The following is a 12,281-nucleotide window of genomic DNA, read 5'->3' on the forward strand; positions in this document are numbered from 1 at the left end:
CTGGAAGCAATCCGACTAAAATCAGGGACTAGACAAGGCTGCCCACTTTCTCCCTACCTATTCAACATTGTATTGAAGTCCTAGCCAGAGCAATTCGACAACAAAAAGAGATCAAGGGGATACAAATTGGAAAGGAAGAAGTCAAAATATCACTCTTTGCAGATGATATGATAGTATATATAAGTGACCCTAAAATTCCACCAGAGAACTCCTAAACCTGAAAAACAGGTTCAATGGAGTAGCTGGATATAAAATTAACTTTCAGTTTTTAAAACCATACAGTGTTGAGGATGGAGAGATGGCTCCACAGTCACAAGCACTGTATGTTCATGTAGAGGACTCGGGTTCAATCCCCATTGACATAGTGTTTTACCACCATCTGTAACTGCAGTCCCAGGGGATCCAACACCCTCTGCCCGATTCCTCGAGTACTGCACACATGTGGTGGATAGACATACATGCCAGCAAGACACTAATGCGCATTGCAGAGTAACTCTACCATGCTGAGAATAGCTAAAATAACTTGAACATTAATGACGATTAAATTTATTCTAGTTTTAACAGTAATTATCTTACTGTATAATTTTTAATGTGATGTTTAGATATTTATAGATCTGAGCTCAATATTTTTTATCAGCATTGAAAAAAAAAACCCTTGCTTTTAAAGCTTACCAGCATCTAATAAACCTGTGGAGTTTTGTTTAAAATTTCCCTTTTGTCTAGTGAAGGTAGCAATTTTCTTAGAAATAGCAATGGACTGTTAGGACCCTCCCTAGAAGATCCTCTTTGATTTGAGGGTGCTAACTAAACTAAACTAAACTAAAACACTGCTAAAATAAAATCATTGGTTTATTATCTGTCAATGTTGGCATTTGTATTTATGTATTAAATTCATGTCTTCTTTGGAGAATGTTTATCTGTGGTGAGACACAGTTTAGCTTTGTGTCAGTTTTATGTTAGTCTTTGGCATAATTTGAGGAGTCTTGAACTGCTTCCCAGTGTCCTGAAATAGTTACAGTGCATTGCTCACTTGGGACAGGAAAGCCAACAGACCTCCAACATTAAGAATGGTACCGCCCCCCTCCCTGGGGTGGGAGGTGTCCACTCAGGAGAGCTACATGCGGCTTAACCCCTCCCACATTGAGTTTACCTTAGAATATAAAATTTCTCATACTTACTTAAGTTTTCCAATTTATCTCTGAAAATTTACGTGATGTGTAGAGCGAGGTGCCTTTGAAGAGATAGATTCTTTATCGTTTGTAGCATCGTGATCTGGCTCTTTATCCCTTGATCTTCGGGCTCAGAAGTCTGTTGTATTTTATTGTTCTTTTGACAAAGCTAATGTTTCATTTTATTGCTTGCAAGATCCATTTTTTCTTGTGTTTTCTCTTTTACTTACTTCTGATTTTATTTGTATTTACTTTTCCCTTTTTCCTTTTGTTAGGCTTTTAAAGAAGCATTCTTTAACCAGGCTCCCTGAGTTGAACATTTTAGCTCAGGCCATTCATTACGATCCTCTCTGATTTCTACTCCACATTTAAAGTTACAGCATTACGTCACAGTACTGCTACCCTGCATCATTTAGATGTGCACTGCTCTCGCTTTCCATTTCCAAATAAGTCGTAACTTCAGGTTTAAATGTCCACATAACCCCAGGATGATTTAGAAAACCATTTAAAATCTCCAAATGGGTAGTTTTGTGGTGTTAGTAGTATTTAAATTTACCACATTGTTTTCTTTATGTACCTTTAACAAGTCTGTTCTCTTAGGAATTTATTTTGGTTTTCCTTCTGACCTAATAAGCATGTTAAAGCTTTGATGTACATTGTTGCTTGGATATGGTGTAGATGCACCCCAAGGGTTTGTGTCTTGAACATTGATATCCACTCTAAGACACGGAGAAGCTAGAAGCTTTTTGTGATTGCAGAGTTGGAAAGTGGAGCCTTGGGGTGGCACTTAGAATTAGGTAAGTGGGGAGCTGCTATGATGAAGTGTTGGCAGTCTTAAAAGGAAAGGGAGAGACTCCCCTCTCTCCTCTCTCTTTCCCCTTCTCTCCATCCCTTCATCTCTTTCTAGATACATGATTCCCTGTGTCACCTGGAACTCTGCAGGTAAGGCCATCTATATACAGGTGGACCCTTGACCTTGTACCTCCAAAACCTGAGCCAAAATAAAACTTTTCTCCTTCAAAATTCACTTATAATGTAGCATTCTTTTATTGACAACAAAATTGGACCAATATAATAGCCATGCAGGTATGGACACACACATATATATTTGTGTAGGCTGAAGTATTTACAACAAGCAATCTGGTCAAGCTAAATTTTCATTGCTAAAATTGTTCTTTCTATGAGAGTTTTGATTCATAAATCTCTGAGCAGAATGTTTGCCACCTACTCCATAGAATTCTGAGTGATTTGAGTGAGATGTACACACATGCATGTGCATGTGTATAGTCTGTTATTTCATCAGTCACTTTCCATGATGCTGGGAGCTTCTACAAGAACCTACATGTCTTTTGTTAGTTTAACATCTCTTTCTCTCCCTGCTTCCCATCTTGCAGAAGGGCTACAAGGATGACAAAGGTATGCTAGAGAATTCGGATTTATGTGTGTTCTTGGAGTCTAAACTCTGGTCCTTACACTTGCACACACGCTGATCTATATCCCCACTAATGCATTCTTGCTTCTGTAGAGCTTTGGGCTCTCTGGGGTAACCCTTCTAGTACAGAAGTTCTCAATCTCTGGGTCATGACTACTATCGGAGTTGAGCAATAATTTCACAGGGGTCACCTAAGACCATCGGAAAACACAGTTATTTATAATATGACTAATAAAAAAAGCAAAATTATAGTTGTGAAGTACAATAAAACTAATCTTATTGTTGGAGATCACCACAACTCGAGGAACATCACACAGCACTATGAAGGTTGAGCACCAGCACTTTAGTATCTGGGGTACTTGCCAAGTGGAAAAAGAGAACTTTTTATACAAAATCATAGGGATGGCAAGAAGACAGTGTTCCTTTCAGTCACCTCCCCAGGCCCTTATTGTGCCTAGAAACAATTCTGCATTAAGAAGGGCAAAGGGAGAAAGGTCAGGACAAATGAAGATGAACAGATTTGCACAAGCATCAATTATGGGCAAAGGGAGGTTCTCTGTCTGTTTTCTCATTCTGAAGTCTTGGGGAATCCGGTCTTTTTTCTTTTTTTCCTTTTTATCGTACTTCAAAAGTTTAGGGACTGGGTTTTCTAGAGTGAAGCTTAAGGAAAATATACGCAAGGAAAATTTTTCTATGGGAAATGAGAGATGGCTAAGAACTAAGCCATTAAATACTGCATCGTATTCCTGTACGGGCAGTGTGCTCCACTGGGAGTATAGACTACATGCTTGTTTTCTATGAGATGATTGGCAAGGTGGGCACCATGCCTGGGTTGTTTGGCTTTGCATTCGCTGTTTGCTTTCCATCCTTGATTGCACGGGGGAGGACATGTTACATGGGGTCACCGCTATTTCCCATTGTTCATCTCTGTGAGCATTCATTTTTATGAGGTGCTGCATATCAGGCTGAATAAAGACCTTCCGGTTTCCCCATGCTCCAAGGTGCCACCTTCTCCTGTCTCTGCTGCATATGAACTCTGTCCCCTGTTGCCAGCATCGAATGGTCTCTTCTTTTCTAAATGATTCCCATTACTCTTCTCTATTCTGATTGCTCTCGAGGCTGCCCTGTAATCTTCCACTCCCATCCTTGTCCACCCTAGAAACCAGAGGTAATTTACACACCTTTTTCTTTGGAAGAAAACATTGCCAGAGCTAACAGCTAAGTAGAGGCAAGTGGGGTGAAAAGAGCACTTCCAGGAACAAGGAGGCATATTTGGAACTCAGATTCCTGAAACATGCTGTGTCATGTAAATAGCCAGGAAGTGATCATGTGTGGACATACTTCCAAAAGTGGCCATTCTGCTGTGCTATTGAGAGTGACTTGTAATTTCTTAGTGATAAATAAAATGGACATTCTCTAACAATGTGTTAATAGGCTTGACCATGAGTTAGTTACAGTAGCAGGTTGTTAAGGACTGGGTATTGAATCCTCTTCTATTCTATACACTTAATAACAATACCATATGTGGGATCTGTATTATCTAATGTTACAGAAGAGAAGATCGAGAGCTGAGGATATTAAAGGGCCCATCATGTAAAACTGGGAGGCTGTTAGAACTGGGATTTGAATCAGTTCTATTTAGTTCAGCAAGATAAGGCTAGATGTTTAGAACTAGCCAAACAGCCAGTCTGCATGATAAATGCCTCCCCACCTCGGCCCGCTACCCCTTGCCCCCTTCTGCTCTACCATCACTGTGGCCTTCATTTATATCCTCTTTCCCATTTGCCTTTTCTTGGACTCTCTTTCCTTTGAAATTCCTGAAGCTCTTGCCCTCACTTACTCTCCCAACTCTCTCCAAGGAGGAATTCTGTCTGATCCCTTTATACATGGAAGATTTCATGTGATCCACAACTTGGTGGTTTCTTCTACCTGCAGGGACCCATGTATACGGTGTGTTTGTCCCACAGAGCCTCCACATTCCAGTTAATAATGTAATAAATCAGGTCATCTATGAATCAAATTTGTGCTACATGCTCCTCAGCCTTTTACCACCCGGACACATACAACTCAGGAAGGACAGAAAATCCATTCAGTGTTTCTAGCACTCCCTCATCCCCACCTTGCACAGCAAAACAAAAAACTGTGTGCTTTTTTCTAATAAAACAGACTATGTCAGATTGCATTTAAACCCCAAATGGCCTGTCACTTCCAAGATGATGGCAGAGGCACTTGTAGATCTTCATTTGTTGAGCATATACATCAAGTCGCCAAGAGCACATGAAGCTACTACTGTCCCTATCTCCATTGTGCAGAAGAGATAGTGGAGACTCAGAGAGGTTAATCACGTCTCCAGAATTCTAGAGCCAGGGAATGGTGCATCAGAGAATCAGGCCCAAAGAGTGGGGCCAGAGGCCATTCTTAGCCCTTGCAGTCTGAATTACCAGCTTTGATCCACTCAAGACACTCAAGACTTTCTGAGGTATGCACATTTTGTGAGAGTCTCTTGGGTTTCTTGACCAACATAATTGGCAAATTGGAGAGAGGTCCTAGCCAATCACCTAAGAATAATATATAAGAATATAATTAATGCTTATATTGAGAGTAAGAAATACATGCTCCTAGAGACATTTCAAATGTGGCTGCTGTGTCATGAGTACATCAGTAAGTGGCAGAGAGGCAAAAGCCCATGTCCACACTCAGTGTTCTGACCTATGAATATCTGAATGAGTAGCCTAACCTTTCCTGAAAAAAAAGTTAACATGAGACCACTACCAGTCCAGCTCTGGGGGACCTAGACAGGGAGCTAGCCTGACACCACCACCAGTCTGGCACCAGCAGTCCAGGCAGGGATCTCAGGACAGGAAGCAAGCTGGAACCTAGAGCTGCTTTGGACCACAGGCCCTGGGTGGGAGTGAGTCAGAGACAGTTAACCCACTCACTGGGGTGAGCTGTGTGAGGAGTGAGTCCAAGACAATCACCAAACTGGTAGCAGGGTTCCTGGACAGGAAGCTAGCCCAAGATGACCACTAGTCCAGCACCACACAGGCTTGGGGGTGCAGACCATGATCAAGGTGACCCCTACCAGATGACACAATGCACAAGTAGGGTATAGCACTCCTGAGACCACTCCTAAGACAACCCCAGACCCAGATACCGCAGGCACCACTAAAAGGAGCAAGTGGTAGAGAAATGAAAGAGAAAGAGAAACAGATAGATGTGTACACAAAGAAGAGAGGCAGAAGTGGAGACTCAAGGGTAATAAGGAAAAGTCAATTGTGAGTAGCTGGTGATGCCACCAAGGACCATGGTGAAGTCCTGGTCTGTGTTGCCACCATGGGTCACGTCTGAGTCCATGGAAGGCCAGGCAGATGTTGATGTCTGAGGGTTGTGCAGAACTATCCTTACTCGCTACCTGGGCATCATGGGATAGTTGGCCCTAGAGGCATGGAAGCAGGAGAGCTGACCCTGCCCTTCTGCATCCAAGTTGCAGTACTGGGGTAAGTGTCCCCCCTACACACACACATTATGGGTTGTTGTGGGTTAGCTGGCCTGAGGATTTGAGTATGGGAGAGCTGGACCTACCGCCTATCTCCCTGCAGTGGCATGTATGTCAGAAATATACTCTCCTCCCCTCACTCCTCACCACTTACAGCAAGTGGGAGACCTGGCCCTGGGGTCATTAGAGCAGGAGAGGTGCCCTTGCCCTTCAGCTAAACACTTGGGAGAGCAGACTCAGCACCTTTCCTGGGCAGCAAAGTAGAATTGGCCCTGGGTGTGGGGGTTGCTGGTGAGCCAGCCCCAAGGACATAACTGTGAGACAGCTGGCCCTGCTTCCTGTCTGCTGGGCTGTGGCACAGAAGAGAGAGAGATACCCTTCTCCCCTTCCTTGTCCCTCACCACATATGGCAGACTGGAGAGCTAACTCCAGGGTTATAAGAGTGATAGGATTGTCCACATGCCTCCCCAGCTGCAATATGTGGGAGAGCAGACCCTGTACCTAACCTGGGCAGCAAGGTAGAGCTGGCCCTAGTTACAGGGGTTTTGAATGAACTAGTCCTGAAAGCATGAGAGTGGGAGAGCAAGGTCTGACCATCTAAGACACTTCTCAGACCCAGACCCAGAGCTTTGAATTGGCCCATCACAACACCCACCCCATCGATGAACTGCTGGAGTGCACGAAGGGTCTGGTTCGACAAATCCAATACTAGAGGATCTCCATGACACAGGGCAACAATAGGGTAACCAAAAGGAGTCCCAGTGATATTCCAGTACTGATAGAATAACAGAAGCCAGAGGAATTGTATCAGACCAGCGAGTCATTAGAATGAACATTTGTGAACAAAGAAGTATGGACAAAAGAGTATATTGTGGGACATACTGTAACACACTACAGCGTCCACAACAAAGATTTTTTTTCTCTGTTGTGGAGAAAGTTGAATGGGTAGAAGGTTGGTATGAGAGGAGGGGAAGATGAGTGAGATTGGGTCCAGGATATGAAATTCACAATAAAAACAATAAAAAGTTGAAAAAGGTAAATATACTCAGGTAGGGTAGGTGTTTATTATCATCTTCATTATGCTTATAGGTTATATACCAATATGCTAGCATTTCTTAGAGCTTAGGGGGATTTTGTTAAGCAAATGACTGAAATTGTTCAGATTCCATAACCTGAGAATCAAAAAGAGAATTGCATCAAAATTATGCATTGCCTTGGACAGCAATTTCATGCAGGGGCTGAATCAACGAGAAATATTCATCTTCTTCATGTGCTGAGTGGTTTTATACGCAAAGAGCAGAATAATATGATCATGGGGTGATGCTAGCTTCAATAATTCTTACAGGAAACAAAGGCCCAGGCCATTACTGATGTGTCTACACCAATAGGACTCATATCTGAGCTGAATTAATTATACCAGGATTGCTCATTCCCACCATTCCTCTGTTTTTTCAGGCAACTCGGTGACTGTAGAGCTGTCGGTAAAGTCGTCAGTTGTGTGGTTTGGCATGAGTAAACAGTGCTGAGTTTCAGTTCTCAACAGAAGAGAAGTCAGTAAATGAAGGCAAGCCCTGGCAGGGTGAAGCATGCCAGAATCCTCTAGTTCTGCTTGGCACTGTTTTTCTTTTTGTTTGTTTGGTTTGGTTTGGTTTTTTGTTTGTTTGTTTTTGGGTAGAAATAACAATGGGGTAGGAGTTTAGTCAAACTGTTTGGTTGGCTTGCAAACATCAGTTTGAACACCTGAGAACACTGGCCTGTGATGTATTTATTTTTATTTCTATTACTGTTAGGTGAAACTTAGTTTTTAAATAGTGTAGATTGAAATGGTTGGGACTGGAAGTATTGTAGAACTTAGATTTTTCTTTTTGTTTCTGGAATCTTTTAAGTTCATAATGAAATATTTTGGTGATGGGATCCAAGTTTAAGCTCAATATTTATTTTTGTTTCATGTATGATTGTACATGTATCCTAAATTTAATTTCACACAATATTGTTTATACTTTTATGAATGAAAATAAGGTGTGTGTGTAGACTGAACCACCTTTAACTCATATGTGTGAACTGAGACACCTTTAAGTGAGAGAAATAGTAGGCCCACACATCATCAGAATTTCCACTTGCATGTTGCATTGTCACTTAAAAGGTTTAGGGCTTAATTTTTTCTCATTCCAAATTCTCGTTTCCTGCATTTTTACTACATAGTTGATAGCCATGTAATACAAAAAGAAGCTTTTTTGATGAGGGATGATATGTGCTAATCTATAGGTACAAGGAAAAGTCATTATGAGTTGGTTTAGTATATTGTCTGTTTAGCAGAGTAATAGAACTACCTTCTCCCCTAGAGCCTAGACCTGTCTAGCCATAGGTCTGTGGCCACAGTAATGGTTCCATGTGCGCCTTTCAACTTTTGAAGCAGGATCTAAATCCAATCAGAAAGAGGTTGGTTATTCCCATGACATCATTCCACTATGGCACTAGTGTGCATGTCTTTCCAGGATGGTCATTATTGTAGCCCATATTATTTATAGCTGGGTGAGACTAAAGAGTACTTTCCTCCTCTGGAAGCTTGCCTATCTCCTTCTAACACTATGAAAGATAACCAGTAGGGATGAAGCTTCCAAATGAGTACCAGCTTGATTTCCCCATGTGATGACTTAAGTATGTGGTGTCTTCAACCACAGTGGCTTAGCATCACGTTCAGTATGGTAGCCAAGATCATTGAGAGTATCCTGTAATTTGTGGTGCCAATGAGACCTCACCGGCCAACAACTCCATGAGGTATCCCACTCCTGGTTCTGGGCTTTTTATTTGTTAGCCCCTACTAGAAACCACAGGTCAATGGATTTAGTGGCTTTGTTGAGCAGTCTGGAAGAAATTTTGTTATTTCTTCTGCTGAAGCAGAAGTTTCAGGACATCCTGCAATCATAGTGAGAACTTGTCTCAAAAACATGGTTTCTTCTGAGTGTTAGGGGAGTTCGAATATCAGATCTTTTGGAGTAGGTGTCAAAGCTATACATAGCTATATGAATTTAAATTACATACAAAGATTCCTGTGAATTTCTATGTGCCATATGAACTGAGCAATTCTGTGAGGCTGACTCCTCCCCAAATTACCTACCCTTTGTGCTCTGTTCTGATGGTTCACCTGACCAATAGCCCTTGACAAATACTATTTTCAATTCTTCTCTTTGTTCATTCTTCTGAGAATGTCATGTAAGTGGGTTTTTATTGTTTACAACCTTTTGAGGTTGGTTCCTGTACTCAACAGTTCTCTAGGATTCACCCAAGTCTCTTATATGAGCTGTCTTCTGGGAAGGATTTACTGAAGTTCTTTCTTCTAGTATTCCAGAATGTGACTTTAGCTGAAAAGCAGGTCCCTGTAGCTGTAATCACCCAGGCTCATATGAGAGATCAGGAAGCCTTCGTGTCTGACATCTTCATAAAGACAAAGAGTCACAGAGAAGAATGCTGTGTGAAGACAAAGAACACAGGAGGGATGGGGGGCAGAGACTGCCTGCAGATGGAAGCAATGATTGAGATGATGGTGCCACAAGCCAAGAACTCTTGGGCCACCAGTGCCAGGAAGAAGCAGAGAGAGAGATTCCAGTCCAGCACACCACAGGGCACTAGGTCCTGCTGACATCTTGATTTATACTTCTAGCCTCCAGAACTGTGAGATAAATAAATTGTTGTCATTTGAAGTCACTCAATTTGTAGCACTTTTAAATAGCAGCCCTGGGAGCCTAATATAAACACTAACATGGACATTTTACTTTTTGAATATCTAAAAATTTCTCAAAATTTATACCAACAGGGTTAGTTACAAAAGCCTGGCCCTATCAAACAAAGAAGAAATATAGTGGAAAGACATTAATAATTAAAGAATGCTGAATCAAATCAGCAGAAAAGATGTGTACCCAGCCAACTCTGGGAACTGTGTGGAATAACTAGCCAGGCTGCGAACAGGGGTAAGATACTACCTTCCCCCATTATTAATAAACTCAAGCAAATCTGTGTGTATCTGTTATTTACAATTCCAGGATTTCTTATGCATGTTTTCTATTTTTTAAACACATTATTCTTTATCCTCTTTTCAAAGCCTTTGAAGTGTAAAATAAGTTTACTTACAAGGCTACCTATGTTTAAATTGATCGTGGAACTGTCTTTACAGTATCTTGTCAGACAGATATTTTAAATCATACACTGTCAAATAAGCCAGTGTCTCTCTTGAAATATTTTGCCTGATTGAGATTTCATATTGTTTCATGCTTCATATTACCCCAACATTATAAAACTATTATCATGTATTATTCTCTAATTGCTTTGAATTTTTAATACCAATTTATCTGAAGTCTAATTTTGTGTGCAACAGGAAAAATGATGGTGTAGAGTTTTACAAATTTGTGTCTGGTTACTCCAACCCTGGTCTTTGTTACATCTGTTGAACCAGGCTTCTTTGGTTTTCATTTCTGGCTTCCTTACAGTTGTGGCTCTGATTCTAGATGGTTGTGTTTCATCTTCCCAGTCTATTTCTTTCTTTTTACTTCAACCACACACTTGTTTCTCCAGCTTCTTTATCAGGATGTAGATATGTAAACTCCTTGGTTAAATTCATTTCCAGTGAATTTTAAAGAGTTTGTGTTTGCAAAAGAAGTTGTCTTCCTTATTTCATGTCTCCTAAATACAGAAACAAAACTGACTTTTGTGTGTATTTTATATACCATGGCTACACTGAAGTTGCTTATTGATCTTAACAGAAATTTGGTGGAATCCTAAGTGTTTTCTATATATAAGATAATATTCTCTGCAAACAGAGAAAATTCAATTTCTTCTTTTTCCATTTTGGATGCAGTTTGCTTTTTTTCATTTTCTTGCTTAGCTTCTCTGGAGATGATATTGAGTATTATACTGAACAGAAATGTCAATAATAAGAATACTGGTTTTATCCCTAATCTTAACGGGAAGTGTTTTATGTATTTCTTATGTGAGTTTGTTTGTGTTAACTCTGAGTTTGCCATAGTGGCACCTAGCTATTCTTAGCACACTAACAAGTCTTAGTTTTGTAGTTACTTTCTTCTGTTGTCTTCTTTGATAAGGTCACTTGTGGCTGAATTCACTGTGTCTTCTCTATCTTCAGTGTTACTGCTACTATTTTATCTACACATGAGGCTCACATGCGACACCCTACAGTCTACTTTGAATCACTAACAGGTTCAGTGCAATCGCACATAGAAATTCTAAACTTAACCTTCTTTCCTTTCAATATTTTAGATTAATGTGCTATACTTATATTTTTTTTACTATGTATTCATTAACAGGCTATACCCATAGTTATTCTAAATATTTCTGTCTTTTAATATTTATACTAAACTTGAATGCGGTTACCAACTCCTATTACAGTAGTATCTTAATCTGGCCAAGGTTTTTGCTCCATGGGAATATTGTATGTTCAGAAGGCTGAATGTTCTCAGCATTCTTTCTTTTCATCCAAGGTCTGCCATCTGCATTCCTTTGCAGACACATCTAATGATGGCTAGAGTCCTTCAGTTTCTGTTTATCTAGTAAATTGTTTGACTTTCCTTCATTTTTTAATGACAAGCTTTTCAGTTATTAGATGGCAGTTCATTTCAGTAGCTGTGGCTATAGGTTAGAGATGTTCTTCTGAGCCTTGGGGTTGTGCTTTCATTCTCTCTCATTTCTGCTTGTGAATGCGTGTGCATGTGCATGTGCGTGAGTGTGTGTGTGTTTGAGGGTTGATGTACATGCCCATGCTTGCATAAAAATGACCCCAGCAGCTGATGTTGGGTCTCTTCCTCTGTCATTCACCTTATTTTTTTTCTCAGAGATTCTGGCACTTTATATAAAGGATCATAATTCAACTCTTCATACTAGCACAGTACGTGCTTTAGCCACTGAGCCTTCTCACAACGACTTTTTATTTTGTAAATTCCAGTAATAGTTGGGTACATTTTTCTTTTCTTTTTTATTTTTTTTGGTAGCCATTTTGTCATTTATTTATGCTAAAATTAATTCCATTTTAACACCTTTGTTTCTACAAGCATGTCTTAAAAAAGCACTTAAATGCATATTTTTGTCTAAAATATGAAGTGTTGATTTTTAAAATTTTTTATTAGGTATTTTCCTCATTTACATTTCCAATGCTATCCCAAAAGTCCCCCATACC

The 12,281-nt window shown here is 40.4% G+C and overlaps 1 protein-coding gene and 1 non-coding gene across 2 annotated transcripts in view; both read left to right on the forward strand.

Annotated features, from left to right (window-relative positions):
• Positions 1 to 12,281, forward strand: part of Hs3st4 (heparan sulfate-glucosamine 3-sulfotransferase 4) — a 404,876-nt gene that overhangs the window by 152,743 nt on the left and 239,852 nt on the right. The gene's annotated exons all lie outside the window — the stretch shown is intronic.
• On the forward strand, positions 5,213 to 5,341 carry LOC115031658. The gene has a single exon (XR_003837326.1). It is a non-coding gene; the product is annotated as a small nucleolar RNA SNORA17 (small nucleolar RNA).

This window comes from Mus caroli, chromosome 7 (genome assembly GCF_900094665.2).
Source record: "Mus caroli chromosome 7, CAROLI_EIJ_v1.1, whole genome shotgun sequence".
NCBI lineage: Eukaryota > Metazoa > Chordata > Mammalia > Rodentia > Muridae > Mus > Mus caroli.